The sequence below is a fragment of the Osmerus mordax genome, chromosome 2 (genome assembly GCF_038355195.1).
Source record: "Osmerus mordax isolate fOsmMor3 chromosome 2, fOsmMor3.pri, whole genome shotgun sequence".
NCBI classification, from domain to species: Eukaryota; Metazoa; Chordata; class Actinopteri; order Osmeriformes; family Osmeridae; genus Osmerus; species Osmerus mordax.
This window is the reverse complement of record NC_090051.1, coordinates 22,390,942-22,395,688: the sequence shown is the minus strand read 5'-3', so window position 1 is coordinate 22,395,688 and position 4,747 is coordinate 22,390,942. Positions and strand designations below refer to the sequence as shown.

Sequence of the window (4,747 nt, the reverse complement as noted above, 5' to 3'; positions counted from 1 at the left end):
ATGTATATGATTACACTGACCAGTTTGAGTGATTAGCAAGCAACTTGGGTCTATGATCTGAGACCCACAAAGCAACTGAGACCCACAAAGCAACCATGTTTGCTGCCAGCTCTTCTCTTTAACCCTGGGTTTATGGGCTCTCGCTTCATCCCTTAAACTAGTATTTTGGTGACACTCCTCGTCCGAGCGAGCTCCACCAACAAGGTGCAGAGTTCCCTTACGAAAGACAGCTAGACCCACAAAAATTCCCACACACACACCCACCCACACACACACACACACACACCCACACAACCACACACACACACCCACACACACACCCACACACACACACACCCACACACACACACACACCCACACACACACAAACACTGGCACGCACGCGAGCAGGTTCTCAGAAGATATCTGTTTTCCAGCAGATATTCAAATACCAGATAGGATTTAAATCGGTGGTGTGGGCACATTGGCTAATCCCTTTCTTGAACAGTAGTAACTCAGACACTGTAAATAGGACATACTGTAGTTCCTTCTTGGGGCTCAGACTGCTAGTACAAGCTACCCTGTGACCTGGCTCAAGCACAACCATCACATCGCCATGGAGAGTAGTCGGCCTGTCTGCGCTTCACACAATTACGCAAGGCCACATTTTTCCCAGGCTGCTGCTTCACAATAAATGTATTTAGTTTTGCTGAAAATTAGGTAACTTGCACTGATGCAGAACACACACTTTCACACACGCAAACACACACACACACACACAGAGAGACACAGGCTGTACACAAAATGACATCCTCAGACTCATATTGATAAAAACATTTTATTTAAAGACAGAAACCAAGGAAGTGTTCAAAACGCTCCTGTTTATCACAAGGCACTGCATAATTAGGAAAATAGACACCGTAATCGCTTTTCTGTTTCAGCAACTTGACTGGTAATCCAAAGAGTAAGCATGCTGCTATGACAACAAGTAGAACAGAGTCTTGCTAACCACTGACTGGTAGACAAATAATGACTCGTCATAACAATACACTCAATGTATTATGGACCTTCTCTGCTTTCTGACTGCTAATCTCCAACACACAAGAATGGAGCAGTTTGTATGGTTCTGTGTGTTTGCGTACAGGGTGTGAGTGATTTGACTATTCGGAAATCCTTTGAGAATTTCAAAACCTTTAGTACTTTTCCAAGATGATATTGATACTGAAGCTTATAAACTGTTCCTGAATCAGAGGCTCCTCACATGATTTTAATGTTTTCCTCCTGTTTTGTGTCAGCTACAGTGTACAGTAGGGCCTACAACAGGTGTATTGTTGCTCAACTACAGTTGTATTTGCTAAAGGAAGGCTGGGGTGATAACAAGATGTGTAAGACTGTGACTCAGTTGAAACCATGTTCCGAACACGTACAAAGCATCCAAACTGGTTCAGTAACCAAAATGAGTTAATTTGATCTGAAATACGGACAGATTGTAGGTTCCGTTAAACAGATTGCAGCAATGCACTCTAGTTGTTGAATATCTGAGTTATAAAGTGAGAGCTTTGGCCATGAACTAATCTCATTACACATTTCTAAAGTTATTAAGCACTTATGAAAACAATGGACTGTCAAGAATTGCAATAAAAATGTCAAATCTGTCTGTTTTTGCCTGGACACTGTGGACAGTCTTCCAGTTCAAAATAGTCCACCTATAAGATTCCACTTTTAAGATAAAATGCCTTCAAGTCACAAGTGAATCAAATTGATTAAACCAGGATATAGGACAGTCCACAGCACTATACTGATAACAGATTACCATCAAAACATACTGCTGAGCTGGTAGTAACATGAAATTTGAAACCACAAGTGGAAATGCATGTCATGCCATCTCTAGGCCTGCAGACCTCTCCAGTAAGAAAAGTCAATAGGTAACCTATTTAAAATAAAACCTTACAAACTTCCACAGAATTCCTCAACTCAACCCTGTACAGTTTTTGGAAAAGCACCTACATTTTAAGCTACAATCTTCCCTTGCTTACCTTGACCTCTGTGTTAGCTTGGTAGCCTGTGGTTGTATTCCCTCTGGAGAAGTAGCCAGACCGACTGCAGTGGAGCTAAGAAGCCTGCAGCGCTGCTTAATCACATGTCTTGTTAACTAGGGGAAGAAAAGACTTGAAGTCTAACTTCGTCCCACCTCCCTGTCGTCCCCTCTGAAGGTCAGGACCCATGCTCAGCACACATTACATCATAAGGAATGCCAGCTTTGCTTTGTTTATATGGATTAATATTTTATTTATATGTGGATTTATATTATTATTATTGTCTTGTTTCTTTCTTTTTTTCTGTCTTTTCACTGTGTTAGTTGTGAGCTAGACATGTTTGCTCATACCACCATATAGATGCTGATAGATGCCTATTTATTCACTATTCGTGTCAAGTTTAATGGCATCACAATACAATTACAAGAACAATCAGAGAGGTTCCTGGGGCAGACTCATTTCCTCTCAAACAGACAAACTCAATTGCCTGTTTAACCTTGATTTGGGCCATGTGAGACCTGCCATTAGACAATCTTCTCGTTTCCTGGACTGTCACACCCCTGTTGTCGGAAATGAGCAAACAACTGTTTACGTTTGACAGTAGAAGCCTACCCAGTAGAACCTAGACTGGCCAAGCACTCAGACATTACAAATGCATCGCCATAGATGCTCTGATTGGAAGCTGTAGGATCAACTGTATAACCCTCATTTGGTGAAGGTTTGGTAAGCCTGTTTCTTTAAAGTTTTTGAACACCAGTGTCCCTTTTTTTGGCTCACATCCCATTAAAACAGATAAGCCTTTGAAACAGGCCAAGTTTACAGCATTTTGTATGTGTTGTTTCTGGTCTGAAGTATTTCCTGTATTGTTATAGGGTTGGAATTCTGACCTGAAAGGAGAGGAGAGAGGAGGATTGGGGAGATGAGAACTGAGAAGCCTATAACAGAGCAGAGTACAATACATTACAGTAGAGTACAGTAGAGCCCTCATCAAGTCATTCCAAAAAGAAGTGTGAATTATTTCCTAAACGGCCCCTAATACACACACACACACTACTATTCATCTTCATAGGTCGTAACCAACTTCAAAAGATTCTGAAAATCTTTTGTTTATGGTGATGACAATGTAATTCTTAGTTAAAAATCAGCCAAGATTTCTATGGTTCATAGTAACCCTGTAATCAAGTTCCCCTCAGGTAACCAGCTTCTCACTCAGCTTTGAGACTCCCCCTATTGGATAAACAAGCACACTGCATCACTATGAAAACAGCATTTTGATGGACTGAATTAACTTTTTTTTTGTCCAAAGAAACGTGGGTGGTTGAAATTCAATAAACATTTATTTACTCACACTTCATCTTAATCCTTCTCTGCGCTGCTTTACCTGGCCTCTGGAGGAGTTTCCAAGACTACTCTGTCAAATACTAAAGCATTTATTTTTAATCAACTACTGTACTGATAGTGATACATAGAACATGCTCATGTTCTGGGTCTATTGCTTCAGTCAACATTCCTCATTTGTACCATGTCTGTCGATGGTGTTTTGCTGGTGTGCCCTCAGAAGTGTAGGACTTCTGTCGTGGAATCAGTGTACAGCAGGAAGGAAGCCTGGTTCCTCCACGCTGCTGATGAAAAGTAAGTGATGCCTATCAATTTGAACCATAACAGCAGGAAGTGGCAGAGCATTCCTTCCCTTGGCTCCAAGACAAACAGAAACATTATCTGAAGTTCTCTTCTGCACAATGAAACAAGAAACGTTTCTCTCTCACTTCTTTGCTGGCTTGACTTTTGTGAGTCCATTCAAGGTCCATTCAACGCACAATGTAACACAATGGATATCACTCAGAGTTAGTTAACCACTTGAATGACACGAATATTATATTAATGAGGGCTGTTCTGGTGTGTTTTTTTTAATTTAGCATATGGTATGGGTTACGTGAAGTTAATGTGGATTTAATGCTCTTGCTGACAGAAAACCTTATGTCAGAGATTCCTGGTGTGTTTCTGTGGGAATATGGGAGGCATTTAGCTCAAAATAATAATTTCATGGGTTAGGATTCTCATACATCCAGCTGGGCATTTCTGGCTGCTTTAAACAAAAAGAATTAGGAACAGTTGACCAAAGTAAAAAGCATTTATAGCAGTGACTCCAGACTCAAGTTCTAATACAATCACATGCTCCCAACAATATTAAGAAGAAAAAAAATCCCAATTTGGTAAACTGTGTAGACAAATTGTCAAGTTTTGGACTCTCATAACTGAACTTAAGGGTGTGTACTGTTAAGTGTGTGTATTTGTGTGTAGCATTGTGTGTATTAACATATTAGCATGGTGTCACATTTCCCAGGTTTCAAAGTTCAAAACAAATCAAACTGAGACTCTGAGACACAAAGTGACAAATGTTGCTTCTGGCGTTCCAATGGGCACATCCTTCACATGGGAATTTAGTGTTAAAACCAACTCATGGTTTTTGGATGACTGCACTGACATTCCATCATTCAACAATACAAAGAACAAAATAACTTAAAAAACAAGGTATCCAGTCTGCAAAAATTATTAACCAGTACCACATCCTGTAGGCCAATTATTGATCCATATCATGACAAAAAACACAACTTGGTAAGATAAACAGTCTAATCAGGTAACCAAACTCAGATTCACTTAGCCATGACTCATAGCTCATTGGCATGGCAACCTCTCAGCTGGGTGTTCTGAGGCATCCATCACTTCAAAGA

At 40.4% G+C, this 4,747-nt stretch overlaps 1 protein-coding gene across 1 annotated transcript in view; it reads right to left on the bottom strand.

The window, feature by feature from the left end:
* Positions 1 to 2,109, bottom strand: part of mlphb (melanophilin b) — a 22,170-nt gene extending 20,061 nt beyond the window's left edge. Inside the window, exon 1 of the mRNA XM_067261535.1 lies at positions 2,016 to 2,109. The gene's annotated coding sequence lies outside the window, so the exon portion shown is untranslated. The remainder of the gene's footprint in view (positions 1 to 2,015) is intronic.
* Positions 2,110 to 4,747: the final 2,638 nt, after the last annotated feature.